This window comes from Staurois parvus, unplaced genomic scaffold (assembly GCF_062004578.1).
Source record: "Staurois parvus isolate SC_StPar_1 unplaced genomic scaffold, SC_StPar_1.0 ptg000264l, whole genome shotgun sequence".
Taxonomy (NCBI): domain Eukaryota; kingdom Metazoa; phylum Chordata; class Amphibia; order Anura; family Ranidae; genus Staurois; species Staurois parvus.
This window is the reverse complement of record NW_028318060.1, coordinates 7821954-7845408: the sequence shown is the minus strand read 5'-3', so window position 1 is coordinate 7845408 and position 23455 is coordinate 7821954. Positions and strand designations below refer to the sequence as shown.

Here is a 23455-nt window from a genome sequence, read left to right as displayed (position 1 = left end):
GAACCCCCGAGCTACACTTGGGATTACCGCTAGGAAGGTTACTAGCAAAAAAGTAAAAAATATTGTTTTGTTTTCAAAATTGTCATTTTTTTTATAAAGCAAAAAAATGTAAAACATACAGACGATTAAATACGACCAAAAAAAGCTCTATTCATGGGAAAAAAGGGACGAAAATTTCATTTGGGTTCAGAGTAGCATGACCGCGCAGTTGTCAGTTAAATTACCGCAGCGCCATAATGCCAAAAATGACCTGGTCAGGAAGGGAGGTAAATCCTCAAAAGGGCAAGTGGTTAATTACCACCTTAATCAGCCACATAACCTGTGTAATTAATATGTATACCCAATACAGGAGGTGATAGGAAATCCCTCCAAACTGAGGGAATGAGTTGTTACCTCCAGGGTCAACAGAACTAGTGTCCAAATTGGAATATTGCTCCTCTATTCCCGGTCTAGTGATAACCCAAAATTTGGAATTTTCCTTTATTGTCACTTTCTATGAAAAACATGACAAATAGATAAGTTGAATCTCCCTAACGGAGGAAATAGCAATACAAACAAAAACATAGCAGGTGTTCTAATCCCTTTCCACACTGTCCAAAACTAATATATATATATATATATATATAGTATTTTAGAATCTTAATTTACTATATTTTTCTTAAAATAACTAATGCTTTATTGTATCAATCTGAACACCAAGTAAGAATTTAAATTCATAGAGGAGAACTGTTTACCCAAAGGAATTCTAATATGTTCATTTTTGCACCTGGTCAAAGAGTATAGCCAAGTCATTGCGACTTACTGCAGCGGCAGCAAAGCTCAGTTGAGAACATACCCACTGCCTTTTGGCTGAACAGTGAAGAAGCAGCAGCACTGTGAGGAGTTATCATTATTGTGATCACTCTGCTCTGCTTTCTCCTCTTTTCTCAGCCCAAGTTCAACTCTTTTTTTTATATTTGTTGCATTATCAGTAAAAAAAAACAATAATTTGACAGCTCAACCAGGCAAATATTATTTTCAAACAGAGTAAGGGATTGACAGGTGAATATCCAGGGAAAGTAATATTCATATTTTTTGTAACTAGTTTGAATGTGGCACCAAAACTGTTTTTTTTTCTTTTAGATAAAATGGTGGAGAATATTTAAGCTCTATGACAACGTTTTTGCATCCTATGTACCCACTGTTGAAATCCATCCTTCTACTTGTCCTGATAACCATTGTCACTGAAACTGAAAGTGAGTGGAAATGTTATAATTCGTATGAGAGCAAAAGGGGAGGGAAAATCTTCCAACTAGGGTCAAATGTTCTATGACAACTGTCTAAGAGTGGAATTCTCCCCACTTTGGGGGATTGCCTTTCACTGCATGTTGCATCTCCAAGACAAGAAGTTTATGGAACTCTCCCCAACAGGACACAGACAGCAAAAGGGCACTGCTTTGGCTGTTCTTCAAGTCAACTAAACCAAATGCTGAATTAACAATATCAAATATAAGAATATTATATTTCTGAGCAGACTTTATTTTAAATCTTACAGAAAAGTAAAAAAGATTTCCTCTTTAAATTATGAAATACTGCATACTAATATTTAGCATTTTTTAGCCAGTCAGTGGCTCCTTTTCACTTGTTTACAGATGCTCACCGTCTCTTAAGAAAAGGGATAAGAAAAGCCTTTGATTGAAGGCACATGATTTATAATAGACACTAATATAATGATGTAGCATGAGTTTGATGTATAGCTAGGAAAAATCATTATTAAAGCTAGCCATAGGAGAATTTCAATCCCTGTGTGGTCACCCCCGTTCAACAGAAGTCTATTGTTAGGTCAATGTTTGTTGAACGATATAGCTTAAAAACTTTTGTGGAAATCGTTAAGAGTCCCACAGTCAAAAAAACAGTGTCCAGATGAGGAGAAACGTTTGTTCTGCTCACTGGCTGAATGAAAAAAAAGAATGAACCATCTATGGCTGGCTTTAGAGACAAATCAGCAGCGACTATAGTGATACTTTCCCTTGCTACGAATAAGAGTTAATTTATGGCATTAGCGATCTGTCACTACATCGCTGCTACAAAATCACCCTTCTGAAAAGTCTCAGATATTGACATCTCAATGTTTTCCAGCAGTATGATGCAATCAGTTACTGCAGAAAACTACAGTATAGTGTGTTTTACAGCATACTATATAGTCGGCAAAGTTTATTTTTATTTGTTTTTTTCTTTTCAGGCAACACCATGCAAAGCACATGCAATGCAGTGCAGGAAAACACAAGTAAAGACACTCAAAAGCATGTCATAGAACAGATTATAAAATGCAAGAAAATGCATGCATTTTTACAACGCAAGGTGTGAATTCAGCCATAAAAGATATTCTCCATCTGGCAGAAGATGGAGAATCCTAAAGCTATATTGACTCTTTAAAGAAAGCATCAGTATATATTTTATAATAGACTTTATTCCATATGAATAATTATGAAGTACATAAAAAATTATGGTACTTCAACTTTCCTTGGTTTCATAAAGAGACTGACTTGCTGTGATAATTAGATGGATCATACACCACAGACATCTGCGACAGGGAATAACATCTTCTGATTAGCACAAGCCTGGTTGATTAACCCCTAAGAAACAAGTGGAAATAAAAAAACAAGACATACAGAGACACAAGTACATAAAAAACTTATGTCTACATCAAGGATATTAATGTAGCTAGCATTGATTGGAAAAGCAGCATAAAAAGAACATGTTACAAGAACTGTGTGTGTGTATTCAGACAGTAAATATAAAATTACAGTAAAAGAAGAATGCACGGGTCCCAAAATATTGAATCTACTTCCATAGTCAGTGTTGTGATTCAATAAACCTTCCCAAAACAAATATGGCAGTGTGGTAGATTTACTAAAACTGGTGCACACAGAATTTGGTGCAGCTGTGCAACATAAATAATCAGCTTTTAGGTCCCTTTCACATGGGTGGACCAATCGGGTCTGCCTGTCCATTTCAGGCAGACGTGATCAGGCCATCCACTGCCCTTTATTGAGCATTGGATGTAAAACGTGTCCGTTTATACCAGCATGCATCTGATCCGATCCACTAAAAAGAGTTGGATGGGGATCTGTTCCCCATTCGTCTAGCGGATTGGATGACAATCAAATGTAAATGGACAGGTGATCCGTTTACATCCAACCGCCCATAGAGGAAAGCAGGCTGTGTCCGCTCTGCATATATGGAGGGGATCAGCGGGCAGATCCCCCGCTGAACAGGCAGATCTGCTGGCATAGTCTGCCCATGTGAAAGGGGCCTTATTGTCAAAGCTTAATTGAACAATCTGAAGATAGAAGCTGATTGGTTACTATGCAAAGCTGCACCAGATTCTGTGTGAACCAGTTTTAGTGAATCTCCTCCAATGTGTTACTGACTTATGTTTCTGCATTTTACAAAATGAACTACCTATCTTACAGCTTTAGAATCCACCATTACAGAGGTCTCAGTATTGCATGGTGTGGATACAGTCTGTGTATGACAAAAGACGTGAGATAGCCATGGTCAGTTGATCCATTTGTTCACATTTTTTAATGTACAGTATTAGGAGGAGAAGTATGGAAGAGACTGATACTGAATCACAAAAAATATACTTAGAATGCTTTTTTTTTTACATGGACAATTTAATGTGAATGGACTGAGATTATCTTTATGTCAAAACAGTAATTTTATATCAACTATGTAGATCCAGAGATACATAAGCACCTGAAACTATATGAAAATCTTAAAGTTTCTTTAACCACTTTACTACCGCGCCATAGCCGAATGATGGCTACAGTGCGGTAGTTCAGTTGTGGAAGGGCATCATATGACATCCTCCCAGAACATGCCCCCTGCGCCCTAGCGGCACTGTCTGTGATCGCTGTGTCCTTTGGACACAGCTGATCACATGACATGGTAAAAGGTCAATCACAGCAGCCTTTTGCCATGTGATCAGCTGTGTGATCAACTATGTAAATACACTTTCTAGTTATCAGCAGTACTTTCCTCACGTTTGCAGAGCGTTTGTAAAGTACTGCTGTTAACCGGCAACCGTCAAAGCGGACATCTGCACTGATGATCAGGGCACTTGTTATCAGTGCTCTGATTATTAGTGCAGCGCCAAACGTGCTGCCCGTCAGTGGCCACCAGTGCTGTCAATCAGTGCTGCCAATCAGTGCCCAACAGTTCTGCCCATCAGTTCCCAACAGTACTGCCCAGCAGTGCTGCGAATCTGTGCCTGTCAGTGCTGCCAGTCAGTGCTGCCAGTCAGTGCCACCAGTCACTGCTGCCAGTCAGTGACCTTCAGTGCTACCTATTAGTGCCCATCATTGCCACCTATCAGTGCCCATCATTGCTGCCTATCAGTGCCACATATCAGTGCAGTATCATCAGTGCCTCCTCTTCAATGCCCACCAGTGCCGCCTCATCAGTGCCCATCAGTGCTGCCTATCAGTGCTGCCTATCAGTGTAGCCTCATCAACGCACATCAGTGAAGGAGAAAAATGACCTGTATGCAAAATTTTAAAATAGAAAACAAAGAAAAACCTTTTTTTTAAGTTTTCACTATATTAATTTATAGTGCAAAAAATAAAACACCCAGTTGTGATTAAATACCACCAAAAGAATGTTCTATTAGTGTGAAAAAATGATACAAATGTCATATGGGTACAGTGTTGCATGACCGCGCAATTGTCATTCAAAGTGCGACAGCAGTGAAAGCTGAAAATTGGTCTGGGAGGGAAGGGGATAAAAGTGCCGGTAGGCAAATGGTTAAAAATCAAGCTTAAGCCCACCTCTAGTGCTTCCTTATTGGTTATTTTATGTAACTGGGAAATGTTAATCAATAGGGAAGTAAGAGAGTGAAATGTCAGACTTTTAAAACATAAGTTGCATGTACTTCATCTCCCTATATTTTTGCATCTAGTGATCCTTCAAGCATGCAGAATGGCAGGTATTGGTTCCTTACTTGAACCATTGGGTGAAAAATAAGATCTTCAGCTGCAACCCCTAGTTCTGTCTGCCTGGTTATCTAAAGGACACTGGGATGGTATTGCCTCAGTTGCACAAACTGCACTGGAAATGTTTTTTTGGGGGGTTACCGTGGACATCTCCACATTATATTCTTCTATACCACATCCTTTTGCTATTAGGTCTATACAGCATAATTTGTATAAATATAGCACATATTCTAAGGATCATCAGGAATTTTTGTTACTTTGTCTTGAATTTCTGTTGACATACAATTATTTTTATTTGATGATGTCTACTATGTGAAAGTTTGTGGAGTGTCCATTGGAGCTAGACTGCCCCCCTTGCTAGAAAATTTGTATAAAAGTTGGTGGGAGGAGTTTTTTTTATCTTCTCCCCCAAAAAACCCTTGACAACACTGTTTGGGTACGGTAGGTTTATTGACAACATGCATCATTTGGGAGGTTGGTGACACTGCCTTGGCACAATTCTTGCTATGTGTCAACTACCTGTGAGTCGAATGATTCAAATTTGAATTTTTGAATGTCACCATAGAGAGTGACCAGGAGGCAGGTACTACTGTTACTAAAACACATAGAAAGTCTCCCCATACCATTAGATTTGTTCCTGTAGGTGAGTGCTTTAGAGCCAGGAAAAATTCTTGAAATTTTTCATTTTAAAATGTATCAACATCAAAAAGAAACTTAAACAAAGAGGTTATCCAGATTGGTCTGTACAAAGGGGTCTTAACATCTTGTAAACAGAAAATGGATTTTTAGGTAAAGGTCGTAATAGACAATTAATCAACAATATGAAAGATAATAGTTACCTTTATAACCATATACTCGGCCGAGTAGAATCAGATAAAAACATCAATAATACCAACTTCCAATGCTGTTTTCAGACAAACAACTCTACTTTATTTTGTCCAAGGGGTGTCACTTCTCTAGTCGAAGGGGACTCACTTTGGATTCCCTGCTTTCTCCCAGCAAGTCTATTTTTGTTACATGGGAATCTTTTAATATCAGACAATATATTAATTGTGGCACAAGCTATATTGTCTATCTGAACCAGTGTACAATCTGTTCCATACAATATGTAGGATGAATCATAATCCCTTTACGCACGTGCCTAGGAAAACATTACTGTGATGCTGTGAATGTGAACGCTAAAAACATTTTAAGTGCATCTTAACACTTTAGAGAAGTACACAGCAGAGTGATATCTTACTTTGCTTTTTGTGGCAATGAAAGCGTGCATATTGCAGGCAGAGAAGGTAGCAGATATTGTAAGCTTTTGTAGTGGGAGGTGTGGTGGATCCACAGACTGCAATCCCACACATGACCTTAATTATTGATGGGATGTGGAACTATACCTTAAACAACATCTCCCCCTCTATTTGTCCAATATTTTTATACTTCTATATTTTTAAGTTTCATCCTTCTCTCTCTTGCTTGACAATGTATTATTATACAATTTTAATACTATTTGGAGATCATTTTTGTATATATATATATATATATATATATATATATATATACATACTGTACATAATGTTTTGTTATGGCCTTGATCTCCACTTTTGTTTTGTTCTGGTTTTTGTGGATCCATTCCACTGTTACTTTAGACATTTTATTACCAGTTATCCCCTCCCCTTTTTTCTTTTTCATGTGGTGTTGTATGGTTTCATATTGGAAAGTTTAACACTTTATAGTTATTCATGGTTAAGGCCTGATTGGCCGAAACACGTAGGATTTATCAACTGGCTGTTATGTATAATTCCTTAGCAATAATTGGACACTCTTTTGTCAATCACCACTCTGATTGTGCTGGCTGTTTTTTGGGGATTGACAATGGATGGAATGCCTGGGTGGTGAAGTCACCTTTAGGCTTACTATGGGGCATTAGTACAGTTCACAAACCCTCTCACTGATTTGCTGCACTTAAGATAGTTCTGTGTGACTTTGGCTGTATATTTGGGGCCATTATTCAGCTGTAGTTTTTATTTGGGACCAACCATATGCCTCCCTGATGTTACTGAGCTGCATGTTTCTTTGAGCTTCTGCAGAAGAGCTTGGGCAGCATATATGAAAACACTTGTCTTCCCTAAAGTTTTTGCAGCTGTGTAAGATTTTTTCCACTGAACTGTCCTCAGTAACCTCAACTTGGCTTTTCCTCACCAGTTTCATTTTTTTTCACACACCCAAGCCTCTGTCTCTTGGCATTTAGATCCTCTTAATAGGCTGGGGGCAGTCGCAAAGGTTTAAGACTAAGGCTGGCCATACAGTATACAATTTTCTTGAGAATTTTTCTTTAGATTTACCAAAAAACCATATAATATGAGGTCAAACCTAAACAACACTTTCAATTGTATCTAATTGGGCAGACCCTTACACTACATAGTTGAAGGTAAATATAAAGGAAATTGGGCAGAAATTGGACAGAAATTTGTAAGAAAATTGTAAGTGAATGGCCAGTCTAAAACTGGCCATAGATGGCAATTTCAATTTACAACCTGTGGCTGTGTTCGTACAGCCTATGCCTGCTCATACAGTAACATAGCCTGCCTACACCCAACTCCAGGCTTCTCGAGCTACATAAACAAACTTATGATTCATTCTGTAAGGACCACAGTACTTGTGTGAATGAGGACCTGGAAATACTGGATCATGTATGTATACAGGTGAAACTCAAAAAAATTAAGCCATAATCATCACAATTATGACAAATCACGGCTTGAACTATCTTGCTTTGCATGTAAATGAACTTTTGCACGATATTCTAATTTTTCGAGTTTCACCTGTATGTGATCCAGCACACAGAGGCCATTCTGTAGCAGTTAATTTACAGGAGGCAGTCCACAAGTGGTTAGTCTCAAATGTAATACTCTTTTAATGGCCATTTCAAACTACCAGATTTTACAGCCAGGAATATGTAAAAGTGCAAATTATAGCTCTTTCATTCATGTAAAACATGGCATTCTTGAAATGTGGCATATTTACAATGGCATCAGTTATAAAATCCATCCAATCCATTTAAATATATATATATATAGGACAAAGAGGACAATTATATATATATATTTTTTTTTTTTCTTCCAATTGCTAAGTGTTTATTTAATATTTTCATTTTGTTTTTATTTATTTAACATTTTTCAAATTTTTTGACACTTTCAATTTATTTTTCAATTTTTTATTTTATTTTTTTTTGTATTTTTAATCACATTATTTGATGTCACATATGATTGGTATATTTCACTTGCATTATTAATATTATATTATTGTCATCATAGTTTTTGGTATGGCATCTTATTTTTGATCTTTGATTGGATAAATAGGTTATACCCACTGAACATTATTTATTAAGATAGTAAAAAGTAGCACGGTTGTGTGGGAGGATTTATATTATTATTATTTATCACAAGGAATATACTTTTGGGTGGAGCGCAACACAATTTATCATTTATTATTTGTTTATTTTACACAGTTTTATGAGTATGTGTACTAGTGTTGATGCACCACTTTAATTAATTAATTTTTAGTAGGTAGTTTTTTGTCAATACCACCTTAGTAGCTCACGAGTATTTACTCAATTTTTCAAACATCCAAAGGCAAAAAATAGTATACACTGAATAAAGTCAATTCCCATACCGCATATACAATTAATACAATAAACAATCCTACTGAGACACAAGAAATACTATGAACATGTAACTAAGATAATAAAATGAATACTATGCCAGGGTATAGATCCTCATTAGGGGAGATCTCAATATGCTATTACTTGTCATGGGTCATCGACTCAATACGTATTTAACAGTGGGGTGCTTCCAAAGCCATGAACGTAACTAGAAAAAAGCATATGGGGGACCAAGAGAGGTAACCCTTTAGGAGGCTTTAAAGGAGGATCAGCCACAGTGTAACCATATTATTCTGTCCATATTACTGTGGTGTTTAATTTGCTCTCATTGTCTAACCGAAATTTATGAGCTGATCCTAATCTTTATAACTCTGCCCTCCTGCTCTCTTGTTGTCTCTTGTAGTCCTCCTTTGGTGTGAGAAGTTTGCCCTGCTGGCCATATGTCTCTCCTATGCATTCCTAATTTATTAATTGTCAATACCCCCACCCAACCCAGTATGAATTTAGGCCTTCCTTAGTGGAGGCACAGCCAGGGGCAGCACAGCAATGGCAACTATCATATTGGGTTAGGTATTGAGCATTGCACTTTGGCTCTGCACTTCAGTGTATGCACAAAGTGAGAAACAGACATCTTCAAATACTAAACAGACTACAGGTGACCTGTTTCCCCATCCAGCTCTTTCAGCTCTTACTCAGTCTGCTTCTTCATCTCATCACTTTGCAACATGCACTTCCTACTCCTCCTTCTCACAGTTGGATCCTCTCTCTTCAAACTCTCTCTCCTTCACCCCACAGCTTACATATACAGTATCACCCTCACTCCTGTCTTCACCATATTACTGTACTCATCAACTCCTGCTAATTCTGAACCCACATACTAATAAAACCTCCAAGACACTTGGACACTATATAAGTCATACTCCCATAATACCTCTCTTATCCTTCTGCCTGCCTGGGCTGCCATCTTTTTCCTTTGACCAACACACCTGGCACCCCTTATCCCCAACAGTAGCTGCAATCCACACAATCTGGTTATTATTCCTCTTCTTCCTAGAACCAGCCTCCCCTTTTCCTGTGCCCTTTGGAATGCCCGCTCTGTCTGCAACAAACTCACCTCTGTCCATTACCTATTTATCACAAACTCCTTTAACCTACTTTCAATTGCAGAAACTTGGCTTCATGAATCTGACTTTCCCTCTCCTGTTGCCCTCTCCCATGGTCTGTTCTCGACTCACTCTCCCAGGCCTAGTGGCCGCAAAGGAGGTGGAGTTGGAATCCTTCTATCCCCTTAAAGTACTTTTTCAGGTCCTTCCTTCACCTCTCTCTCTGTCCTTCTGTCCCTCTCCTCATTTTAAGTTCACTATTTTTGTCTATTCTCTCCAGTTTCTTTAAGAATTGCTGTGACCAATTGGCCTCCTGGACTGGTATCAAGCTGCCTTGATGACTTCTCTGCCTGACTGCCTTACTTTCGCTCTCCTGAAATTTCCACAATCATTCTTGGTGACTTCAACATCCCTGGTAATCTTAACACTTCTGCTACCTCTAAACTTCTAAGCCTAACCACTTCTTTTGACCAAACACATGCTTCTACTTACTCTAATGGTAACTGCCTCAACCTTGTATTCTCTTACCTATGCACTCCTTGCAATCTCAACAACTTTCCTTTTCCTCTCTCTGATCACTCCCTTACTAGCGTTACTCTCTCCTTGCCTTCCTCCTCCTTATCTTCCTACTGCCGAACAGTTACCCATAGAAACATTTGCTATCTTAACCCTTCTCTTCTTTTTTCGGCAACAGATTGTCACGATGACAAAATCTCAGCCTTTTCCTGCCCACTTCTGTCTACAACAGTTCACTGTCATCCACCATGGACACATTGGCCCCCCTCAATACACACAGAATTAGGCCCCAGCCACTACAGCCCTGGCAAACAGACAATACCAGATGCCTCAAAAAACATAACCGTGCTCTTGAGCATTTATGGTGTAAGACTAAGACCCAGCAAGACTTCGACCAATGTAAATCTGCCCTTCAAACATAAAACTCCTGTCTCCACACTGCCAAACAGACCTATGTTATTACTCTCATTAACACCCTCTCACGCAATACCCGTCAACTCTTTTCTACCTTTAACTCGCTACTTTATCCTTCTTTACCTCCACCCATTAACTCACTGCCCAGGAGATCGCTAATCACTTAAAAAATAAAATTGAAACAATTTGTGACGAGATCTCCACTGTACAGATATTTTCCTCACCCTACACTCCTTGTCCACCTGCGCAATCTATACTTCCCTTATTTAACCCAGCTACTATAGAGGAGGTTGGTAAACTTTTTTCTAAAGCCCACCTAACCACCTGTCCCTTGGACCCTGTTCCCTCGCAAATACTACGGTCACCCTCTGGCTCTATTCTTCACTCTTTAACTCATATCTTCAATCTCTCCCTTTCTACTGGCATCTTCCCCAACTCTCTAAAACATGCGCTAGTCACCCCCATACTTAAAAACACCTCACTGGATCCCACCAATCTTAGCAACCTAAGACCCATCTCCTTACTCCCTTTTGCCTCCAAACTCCTTGAACGTCTAGTCTACAACCGGCTGAGCTGCCACCTTATTGAGAATAACCTTCTCAATCCCCTTCAGTCTGGAGGGGAGTGTTGCCCACAACACTCCACAGAAACTGCTCTCCTAAAACTCACAAATGACTTACTAACAGCTAAAATCAATGGTCACCATTCCGTACACTATCTCTTGGACCTCTTTGACACAGTTGACCACACTCTCCTCCTCAAAAAACTGTATTTACTTGGTCTCCGTGACTGTGCTCTCCGTTGGTTCGAATCTTTCCTATCTCACCGCACCTTCAGAGTCACTTACAACTCTACTTCCTCCTCTTCTACTCCTCTTATTGTCAGGGTCTGCCAAGGTTTTGTCCTTGGACCTCTCCTATTCTCAATCTACACTTCTTACTTGGGCCAGCTGATATCTTCCTATTGTTTCCAATACCATTTTTATGCTGATGACATACAAATCTATCTCTCTACTCCTCAGCTCACCCCATCAGTTTCCTCATGAATCACCAATTTACTTACAGACAGACTGGATATTCCACCACCTAAAACTCAATCTATTCAAAACTGAGCTCATAATATTTCTTCCCTCACGTGCCTCTTCCCCTGATTTCTCGGTCAGGATCAATAGCACCACTATCAACCCATCCCCGCAGGCCAGAGTGCTAGGGGTAACCCTGCATTCTGAACTACCTTTTCAGGCCCAAATCCAATCATGCCACCTCAACCTCCACAACAACTCCACAATACGTCCCTTTTTAACCAATGATACCAAAAAGCTCCTAATTCACTCCCTGGTTATCTATTGCCTTGACTACTGCAACTCTCTCCTCATTGGCTTACCTTTATATGGGCTATCCCCCCTCCAGTCCATCATGAATACTGCTGCCAGGCTCATCCGCCATACCAACCGCTCAGTGTCTGCTACCCCTCTCTGCCAGTCCCTCCACTGGCTTCTACTTGCCCAACAAATAAAATTCAAGATACTAACAACTTACAAAGCCATCCACAACTCTGCCCTTAGCTACATCACCAACCTGGTCTCAAAATATCAACCAAAATCTTTGATCCTCCCAAGACCTTCTGCTCTCTAGTTCCCATGTCACCTCCACCCATGCTCGCCTCCAGGACTTCTCCCGAGCTTCTCCCATCCTATGGAACTCCCTACCCTAATCTGCCCGGCTATCTCCTAATCTATCCACCTTTAGACAGTCCCTTAAAAACTTTCTCTTTAAAGAAGCCTATCCTGCTTCTATCAAGTAAACTGCCTTTTATTTCCTTAATCAGCTCATCCCCCAGAGCCATTATCTTTTGTATCACTCAACCCTTCCTCCTAGGTTGTAAGCTCTAACGAGCAAGGCCCTATGTTTCCTCTTGTACCAAATTGTATTGTAACTGTAATATCTACCTTCATTTTGTAAAGCACTGCAAACTGTTAGCCCTATATAAATCCTGTATAATAATAATAACCAAACTATTGAAGCTTTATTGAGATCAGAAATATATTAAAAAAATGTTCAAGATGACCTGAAATCCTCAAATCTCCATTAAAACAAGGATAGATAATGTTATCACCTTGAATACCAAGCCCAGGCTCAACACACTCACTCGCACACACTGCCATTCATTAACTAGATCTAGAAGTATATGTAGCATATCATGCCATCATTCTGGGGGACGGGTAATCAGTATTGACAAATAGTCACATAGTGGGCTGATCGAATCGTCCCAACCGCTGCCACTCAGAGAGTGATAATGCTGACCCCTTCCCAGGACTTGCGGCCAGGCTCCAAAGGGTCGCCAAGTATACCGTATGGTACACCAGTGTCCACATACAAATCAAGGTCCTTTAGTGCCTTGCTGTCATGTACATCATAAAATGCATGTTAAGAGTCTGTTGAGGCAGCAAGACACAATATGGGAGGAAACACCCCAGCCCATGTAGGATAGGGTTAGTCCATAGTTAGTAACCAAATCAGCAGGGCAGGCTAAACAAACAAAAAGTGTAGCTAGATCATCAAAAGGTCAACCATAAGGTGAATCTGTTAATCAATTATGTCCAGAGGCAGCCGATGCCCTTATACCCATCTATCAAGATTTTCAATCATATTGTGGACAGCCTCAATGGACACAGGAAGCATGACTGATTAGCTTATGCAGGGTATGGATGAGCATGCCGCAAACACTGCAGTGAAGCCACTAGCAATGAGTCCATAAAGTTCTTTGTGAAAATGGCGCACAAGAATCAACAAACAGTTGCGTATAATGTGCCCGAGGGCTCTCACCACTACGATGTATTGGTCTGTACTCCTGCAGGGCTATGCTCGCTGATATCCAATCTTCCACAGGGTGTGCTGGGGCTTGTGATGCTTTACATTTGGCACTCTTCATAAAGATCCACTGGTTTCGAATGAGCGGAACGGTCCGCCATAAGGAATCCATGCAGTGGGCGGCTAGTGGTGGTGCCGCCAGCGGAGGTGGGACTCGCGGCTAGTTGACGCTCTCTACATCAACAAATTTCACCCATGTGACTGTGAGCTTTGTCAGGACATACACACCCCAACCTCTTAAAGGGACTGTCAGCCCTTTCCACTAATAGTGGCAGCCAGGGGAGGTCCCTTACATAAAAGGACAGCAGTAAATGAAAAATTCAAATTGTATTTTTTTAAAAAAGAGGAGATACTAATCGTTGCTAGATAGATCTAAAATTTCCATCTATAGTAGTATGGTAGCTCAGCCTAAACTAAGCTCACTATCTATCTACTATTACAGCTTGATTACAGCTTGATTCAAAGGACTAGGCAATCACCTGATTATAAATACATCAATTAAATGTCCTCAAACAGGGAGACATATCTACTTCCACCAAATTGGAATGAAAGAGGGTTTTAACCAATGGGTGGAGGGTGAGGGGAAACCAAGGTATATTTATGGTTCAAGGAACACTTTTAGACTCAGTTCATTATTGAGTCCTTGGGGTGTCATGGTTCCTAACTTAAAGATCCAACTCTTTTCTCAGTAACACTGTATTAAAATCGCCTCTTCTGTTTGATAACTTTAAGGCATAAAAGCCTTTAACCTTCAGTCCTATTGTTTGACCACCAGGAAATACAGTGTTGGACTATTGGTGTATCTTCATTTGACCTAATACTTTTTAAGTGTTCACCCACCCCGATTGTTCATGTGAGCGTGGAAGAATGTGCCGTTTAAGGATCTCACGCACCTCATTACACTGGGTCACAAATTGGGTAATAATTCCACTGGGCTATCAGTTGGTACATCTTTATCTTTTATCACTCCCTTAGGTCTGATGAGATCATGTCGCTCCTTACTGGCTGCCCTTTTCTTGGCCTCTCTAAGTGTGCAATATAAGTATCCCCTCTCTTTAAATCTATCATATAGGTCAGCCGCTTCCCTCTTGTAGCCATCATCCTCAGAACAGTTTTTTCGAATTCCCATAAATTGTCCAATGGGTAAACTTTTGACAAGACAACTTGGATGGTGGCTAGAAGCGTGTAGAAGTGTATTAGCTGCCATCTGTTTCCTAAAGGTTTCAGTCTTAAGTGTATTATCAATCCTAATAGAGAGATCTAAAAATTATATCTCTCTAGCATCCACTGTAAAGGTTAATTTTATATTACTACCATACTACTATAGATGGAAATGTTAGATGCGTATAGCAACAATCAATATCTCCTCTTTTTAAAAAAAAATACAATTTCAACTATTCAATGACTGCTATTCTTTTATGTAGGGGACCTCTCCAGCCACCACTATTGGTGGAAAGGGCTGACAGTCCCTTTAAGAGTCCGGTGGTGTGTACGTTCTGATGAAGCTCATGGTCATGTGGGTGAAACGCGTTGACATAGGCAGCGTCAACTAGCTGAGGATCCTGCCCCCACTGGCGACACCACCACAAGCCACCCGCTGCATGGATTCCTTATGGCGGACCTTTCTGCTCGTTCTAAACCAGTGTATCTTTATGTAGAGTGCCAAATGTAAAGCTTGTCATCACGAGCCCCAGCATACCCTGTGGAGGATTGTATATCAGCGAGCATAGCCCTGCAGGAGTACAGACCAACACATCAGAGTGGTGGGAGCCCTCGGGCACATTATATGTGACTGTTGATCCCTTTGTGCCATTTTCACAAAGAACTTTATGGATTTATTGCTAGTGGCTTCACTACAGTGTTTGTGGCATGCTCCATCCTTACCCTGCATGAGCTAATCAGTCATGCTTTATGTGTCCATTGAGGCTGTTCACAATAGGGTGTTAAACCTTTATAAATGAATAAAAGGGCATTGGCTGCCTCTGGATATAACTGATTGACAGATTTACCTTATGGTCGGCCTTTTAATGATCCAGCTACACTTTCTTTAGCCTGCCCTGCTGATTTGATTTCTAACTGTAGACTAAACCTATCCCACATGGGCTGGGGTACTTGTTCCCATATTGTGTCTTGCTGCCTCAACAGACTCTTAACATGCAGTTTATGATGTTCATGACAGCAGGGTACTAAAGGACATTGATCTGTATATGGACACTGGTGTACTCGCTTTATGGTATACTTGGTGGCTCTTTGGGGCCTGGCCTCCAGTCCTGGGAAGGGGTCAGCATTATCACTCTCTGAGTGGCAGTGGTTGGGTTGATTCCATCAGCTTGCTATGTGACTATTTGTCAATACTGATTACCCGTCCCCTAGACTGATGGCATGCTATGCTACATATACTTCTAGATCTAATTAATGAATGGCAGTGTGTGCAAGTGGGTGTGTTGAGCTCGGGCTTTTTATTAAAGGTGGTACCATTATCTATCCTTGTTTTAATGGTGATTGGAGGATTGCAGGTCATCTTGACCAATGTTTTAATACCATGAACATCCCTACAAGATTTTCAATAAATGCACATTTAGATATACAATAAATTAGGAGAGAAAACCTGAAGAATATACAATTAATAACACAACACAACACAAGACATAAGGCTCTACTTAATACACTATAATAAGCATAGTTTTTCCAAACACTTTATTTTCCAGCAACATATGAAAATTTCAATCACATGGCTCAAATAAAATTCTTGTCCTTGAGTTAAAGTTTTGTGAATTCTGCCTATAGGATCTCTGTTTTTGTAAAGGTAAAGCATGAATATTATAAAAAATTATGTAGCGCTACTCAAATAACAAATAAATAAATCACATACCATAGACTCATGTAAATAAATAGATAGATAAATGTGATAAATATAAAGTGACAAAAAAGTGCAAATATCATAAACGTGACCTGATCCACATGGGATCAAAAAATGACACAGAAAAAACTATAAGTGTCCAAACGTGACCTGATCCTCTGGGGATCCTTTGTGAACAAAGTGAATTGTAATCCACCAAAGTGATGGTAATAACTGAAGTGTGTATACCAATACTTTCACCAATCAATTGATGGTTTACCTGTTGCTGTGTCTAAACAACAAGCACATTCCTGGGCGGAACGTTCTGATCTGGAAGAGATGATAGCTGGAGCTGAAATTTCTACGGTTGAAGCAATATTGGCTTATACCACACCTGTATACCTGGAGAGGATTTTGCCACCATCATGTATATTCCTGAGGGGGAGATCGCTGCAGGGAGAGGTGCGCAATGACAGAGGAATCATGTACATGGAGGATCCAGTTTGGTGATCCTAAAGGTGTTTTGACTCTTATGGGTCGAAGCAAGGAGGTGAGCAGGTATTTTAGCGATTTGTGGCTATCCTTCTGTGGTTACACACATCCACTATCCATGTGCATGAGTGTTTATGCATTGGACTGTGTGGTGTTTAAGCACCAATTTGGACTTTCTTCACATATATATAGTTTTTTAGTGTCATGCGTTTAATTTGCATGGTCATTCTTATTTAGTGTGACACGGTTATTTCACTTCCGTGTTTATTTTTTATTATTTTTTATTGTCACGTGGCATTTATTTTGTTTTTTCAACACAAGTTATATGTTTGGGTTGATACTTGTTTTATGGGGGTATTTTCTTTTTGATATTAAGTGAGTGTGCACATTTGATATAAGAAGTGTTCACTTGCATATATGTGCGTTTTCCTTGATTTGGAGTCCGTTCTTGGACAGTATTCACATATTAGGCCCCTTTTTGGACTATTCTATCTTATTGGTTTGAGTGTCCACCATCACCATAGATCCAATTTAGGATCAATTCAGTCATACAGGTGAAACTCGAAAAATTAGAATATCGTGCAAAAGTTCATTTATTTCAGTAATGCAACTTAAAAGGTGAAACTAATATATGAGATAGACTCATTACATGCAAAGCAAGATAGTTCAAGCCGTGATTTGTCATCATTGTGATGATTATGGCTTACAGCTTATGAAAACCCCAAATCCACAATCTCAGAAAATTTAAATATTACACGCAATCAATAAAACAAGGATTGTACATAGAACAATATCAGACCTCTGAAAAGTATAAGCATGCATATGTACTCAGTACTTGGTTTGGGCCCCTTTTTCAGCAATTACTGCCTCAATGCGGCGTGGCATGGAAGCTATCGGCCTGTGGCACTGCTGAGGTGTTATGGAAGACCAGGATCCTTCAATAGCGGCCTTCCGCTCTTCTGCATTGTTCGGTCTCATGTCTCTCATCTTTCTCTTGGTAATGCCCCATATATTTTCTATGGGGTTCAGGTCAGGCGAGTTTGCTGTCCAATCAAGCACAGTAATCCCACAGTCATTGAACCAGGTTTTGGTGCTTTTAGCAGTGTGGGCAGGTGCCAAGTCCTGCTGGAAAATGAAGTCAGAATCCCCATAAAGCTTGTCTGCGGAAGGAAGCATGAAGTGCTCCAAAATCTCCTGGTAGATGGCTGCGTTGACCCTGGACTTAATGAAGCACAGTGGACCAACACCAGTAGATGACATGGCTCCCCAAATCAACACAGACTGTGGAAACTTCACACTGGACAATCAAGCATCTTGCAGTGTGTGCCTCTCCATTCTTCCTCCATACTCTGGGTCCTTGGTTTCCAAATGAGATGCAAAACGTGCTCTCATCAGAAAAGAGGACTTTGGACCACTGAGCAACAGACCAGGTCTGTTTTTCTTTTGCCCAGGTAAGACGCTTCTGACGTTGTTTGTTGTTCAGGAGCGGCTTGACAAGAGGAATACAACATTTGAAGCCCATGTCCAGGATCCGTCTGTGTGTGGTGGCTCTTGATGCACTGACTCCAGCCTCAGTCCACTCCTTGTGAAAGTCCCCAACACTTTTGAATGGCCTTTTCCTGACAATCCTCTCCAGGCTGCGGTCATCCCTGCTGCTTGTGCACCTTTTTCTTCCACACTTTTCCCTTCCACATAACTCTCTATTAATGTGCTTTGATACAGCACTTTGGGAACATCCAACTTCTTTTGCAATTACCTTTTGAGGCTTTCCCTCCTTATGGAGGGTGTCAATGCTGGTTTTCTGCACAACTGTCAGGTCAGCAGTCTTTCCCATGATTGTGATTCTTACTGAACCAGACTGAACCCTTTGCAGGTGTTATGGCTTAATTGGCTGATTACAGTGGGACACTTTGAGCCTAGAATATTGCACTTTTTTCACAATATTCTAATTTTCTGAGATTGTGGATTTGGGGTTTTCATGAGCTGTAAGCCATAATCATCACAATTATGACAAATCACGGCTTGAACTATCTTGCTTTGCATGTAATGAGTCTATCTCATATATTAGTTTCACCTTTTAAGTTGTATTACTGAAATAAATGAACTTTTGTACGATATTCTAATTTTTCGAGTTTCACCTGTATACCATACTTGGTGAAAGTATTGGTATACACACTTCAGTTATTCCCATCACTTTGGTGGATTACAATTCACTTTGTTCACAAAGGATCCCCAGAGGATCAGGTCACGTTTGGACACACAGTTTTTTCTGTGTAATTTTTTGATCCCATGTGGATTAGGTCACGTTTATGATATTTGCACTTTTTTGTCACTTTATATTTATCACATTTATCTATCTATTTATTTATATGAGTCTATGGTATGTGATTTATTTATTTATTTGTTATTTGAGTAGCGCTACATCATTTTTTCTTATCTTGTTCATTTGATCATTGGGTATATGATTAGATGTTAACAGCTTCTCTTTGCTATTTGTATTATCACTTTTTTTTAGCTAGGAGCGAGGAGGTTTACACCATTATTTTCTAAAGCATGAATATTAGATCATAGATTTATGAAGTTAACATATTTATTATTTATTTGACAGACCCATAAAGGTCCTTCTAACATCCTGGCAAATATGTTTCTAACCTACATTTCTTTTTCATGTCTATTCATTTTTTACAATCAAAGGTTTTTTTTTGCTCAATAAAAGAAATACTGTAAGGTTCAGTTATTTTACTTTGTACATTTTTAAGCTATTGTGACTGTAAAAGCAATATCATAAAGATTACTGTATGGATTTCAATACAAAAATATCACTAGTTCCATGGTGTAGAGAACTGGAAGTTTAAATGAAGAATAATTCCTAAGAAGAGCAGGAAAATGAAAATCTTTGTGGTGGTAATAGCTGTGATATACTGAATATGCTTGTGAATTATACATTTTAGAGGGAAATTATTATGAGATAAAATAGCACGTTCATCTTAACTGAACTGAGCTGAGCATACAAAATGCTGAAGATACTTGCAAATAGTAACCTATCCTATAAAATGTGAAATTCGCCCTACCTAATAATATTTCTCAAGCCTCCCTATTGATCGGGAAAGTTCTCTAACACAATGAGGCCCCTTCCACATAGGTGTCAAAATTTACTGGTGTTTACTCAGGAACTTGTTGACAAAAAGCTCCTAAGTAAAAAAAATTTTCTAAAGACCTGAGTAATGTTGAGTATAGGCGAGTAAAGATACGTAAAGGTGCATAAGCGTATAGCCAAATACAATTCTTCATTGCCAGTGTTGTAATTTACTCATTTATACTCTCGTAAACATGCTTACAGACGAGTAAACACGCATATGCGAGTTAATTACTGCACACAAATGTAAAATGTTCTGTTTTGTTTTATGGCTTTGTATTCAATGCTGTATTATTGATCTTTACTCAGCTGTGTGCATTGTCCCACGGACAACAATGCAATGCTGAGCGTTGGGCTTCATCAAGCATGATCCTGCTGATGAAGCCCAACCTCGGGTGTAACGCATACAAGAAGACATAGCCTGGAACCAAAGCTGCCATCACACTGTGAGTTTGCCATATGATTGGGATTGCTGGCTGTGGAGACCAGTACAGTGAGTGAGATAAGGCTGTGTATGCAAAAAGCGCTGTAAAGCACTGTGCTGTGCTGGTGTTTCCTGTGAGTGCATTTTGAGCTTTTAAGTGTTTTTTTAAATTCCAGTCAGCACTATTAGTTCATTCCTTTTTGTGATTTGGATGTTTATTTGCCTGTGGATGAGCCTGGATGGGAGCCATATGAGCCACAAGAGAAGCGATATATAGTAGCAGATTTAAAGGGGACATGCACCTGAAATTGGTACAAAGTTTATCATGCTGGCTGTGACTTAATAAAATTTAGCGGTCATTGTAAGGAGGTGAGCAGATTGGATTTTGCACATGGTGGAGAGAACAGGTGTATTAAGAAGGTGTCACTGAAGATAAAAAGATATTACAATGCACGGAAGTGGGTTCACAAATTGGGATGTTGAACTTTAATATTGTTGTTCACAAATATTTTTTTTTGTTATGTTTGGGGTTAGTTTGGGGTTAATTACGTTAACCTCTGCTTAAATATTCTACCACTAAATGCTCAGTTTAAAATGCCCAGGTTCATTGATAGGTTTACATTTAAACATTTTCTTATAGACCACCTGTATCACTTTTTTTGCCTATATTGTCAAAAGTATTGGGACACCTGCCTTTACATGCACATGAAGGGCGTCAACTCTTCTGGGAAGGCTGTCCATAAGCTTTAGAAATGTGGAAATGTGTGTATGGGAATGTTTGACCATTCTTCCAAAAGATCATATGTGAGGTCAGGAACTGATGTTGGATGAGAAGGTCTGGGCCGCAGACTCCAATCTAATTCATCTTAAGAGTATTCTATCCTGTTGAGGTCAGGACTCTGTGCAGGCCAGTCAAGTTCCTCCAACCCAAACTCGCTCATCCATGTCTTTATGGACCTTGCTTTGTGCACTGGTGTGCAGTCATGTTGAAACAGGAAGGGGCCACCCCTGTTCCCACAAAGTTGGAAGCATTTAATTGTCCAAACTGTCTTGGTATGCTGATGCCTTAAGAGTTCCTTTCACTGGAACTAAGGGGCCAAGCCAAACCCCTGAAAAACAACCCAACATCATAATCCCCCTCCACCAAACTTTACACTTGGCACAATGCAGTCAGGCAAGTACTGTTCTCCTGGCAACTGCCAAACCCAGACATGTCCATCAGAGTGCCAGACAGGGAAGAGTGATTTGTCACTCCAGAAAACACGTCTCCACTGCTCTAGAGTCCAATGGTGGTGTGCTCTACACCACTGCATCTGACGCTTTGCACCTCACTTGGTGATGTAAGGCTTGGATGTAGCTGCTCGGCCATGGTAACCCATTCCATTAAGCTCTCTATGCACTGTTGTTGTGCTAATCTGAAGGCCACGTGAAGTTTGGAGGTCTTTAGCTATTGACTCTGCAGACAGTTAGCACTATGCGCTTCAACATGCGTTGAACCTGCTCTGTCATTTTACGTGTCCTACCACTTTGTGGCTGAGTTGATGTTGTTCCCAGTTACTTCCACTTTGTTATAATCCCACTAACAGTTGACCGTGGAATATTTAGTAGCAAGGAAATTTCATGGACTTATTGCACAGGTGGCAACCTATCACGGTACCACACTTGAATTCATTGAGCTCCTGAGAGCGACCAATTCTTTCACAAATGTTTGTAGAAGCAATCTGCATGCCTAGGTGTTTGATTTTATGCACATGTGGCCATGGAGGTGATTGGAATGCCTGAATCCAATGATTTGGAGGGGTGTCCCAATACGTTTGGCAATATAGTGTGTGTGTGTCTATATATATATATATATATATATATATATATATATATATATATATTTTAATGTGTATGATGGCAGGTGTGATGGTAGCTGCAGGCATCATCCCAACATAACCACTTCAACTTACACCTAGTTCAGACACGCCATTGCAATGCTCCTAGAGATGCCCCAGGACACCTGTTATATTCCTGCTATCTTATACAAGTAATGGGCCCAACATTCCATTATTAGGTGTCCTATGAAAAATAGATTTAATATTTACATCCCTTCTTTGCTTATGTCTTTTATCCAATTCTAGAGAACCAATCATAAAGAGGCTGATGCATACAAAATGTGCTAACAGGAACAGTTTTTGTAGTACTTAGCAACCAATTAAAATCCTTCATTCATTTTAAAAGGGATGCAAAAACAAGGTAAAGACTGATTGGTTGCAATGAGCAAGAAATCTCCCTTAGCACCAAAGTATACCAGAAGCTTTTTTAAGTGACCTACATTGCTCCAAAATGTACTAACTCACATTTCGGTGCTGTGGGAATAGAAAATAGGTGAGACATTGTTCATAAATGGAGTTGTTTGCACAGAATTGGTCAGGGCTGGTTGTAAAAGGTAAAGGTTCAAACGTTAGGTAAAGATAACAAAAGCAACTTTCTTTAATTTCACACTCTAGGAAAAAAAGCAGCATAATTATCATGTAGTCTTTATTCAATTTTCAATCACTCTTTAAAGATTTGGAACAATGACAGTAAATTTGCAACTGGGGAAAAGAACTGAAAATGAGATAAAAATGAATAACACTGCAAATATGGTTTAAAAGTTCAGAAAATTATTAAATACTGACTACACAAGAAGTCACACTATCTCTTTTACTTTCACTCTTTTTTTTTGTGCAAGAATAGCCATGTTTGTATGCATATACTATAGTAGCTATTGTTCCGTACTCCAACATGCAAGCAATACAATAAGTTTTAGAGCTATTTAATGTATACAGTGGTTTTGTTTATTATGAAAATGTTATAGATGTTCTTTACATCCCTTGTGTGAGTCTAACTATTTTGCTACTACTAATTTATAAGTCAGCAAAATAATCTAAGATATTATTCTATCCCAGGTTTACAGTGCTAATTAGACATTAAATAATCACAATTTCTACTGCTGAAAACCCCCAAGAATCTAGGCTATATATGAATATATAACAAACAAATAATGCAGCA

General features: G+C 39.4%; 1 protein-coding gene across 25 annotated transcripts in view; it reads right to left on the bottom strand.

The window, feature by feature from the left end:
• Positions 1-23455, bottom strand: part of RIMS1 (regulating synaptic membrane exocytosis 1) — a 438679-nt gene that overhangs the window by 80287 nt on the left and 334937 nt on the right. The gene's annotated exons all lie outside the window — the stretch shown is intronic.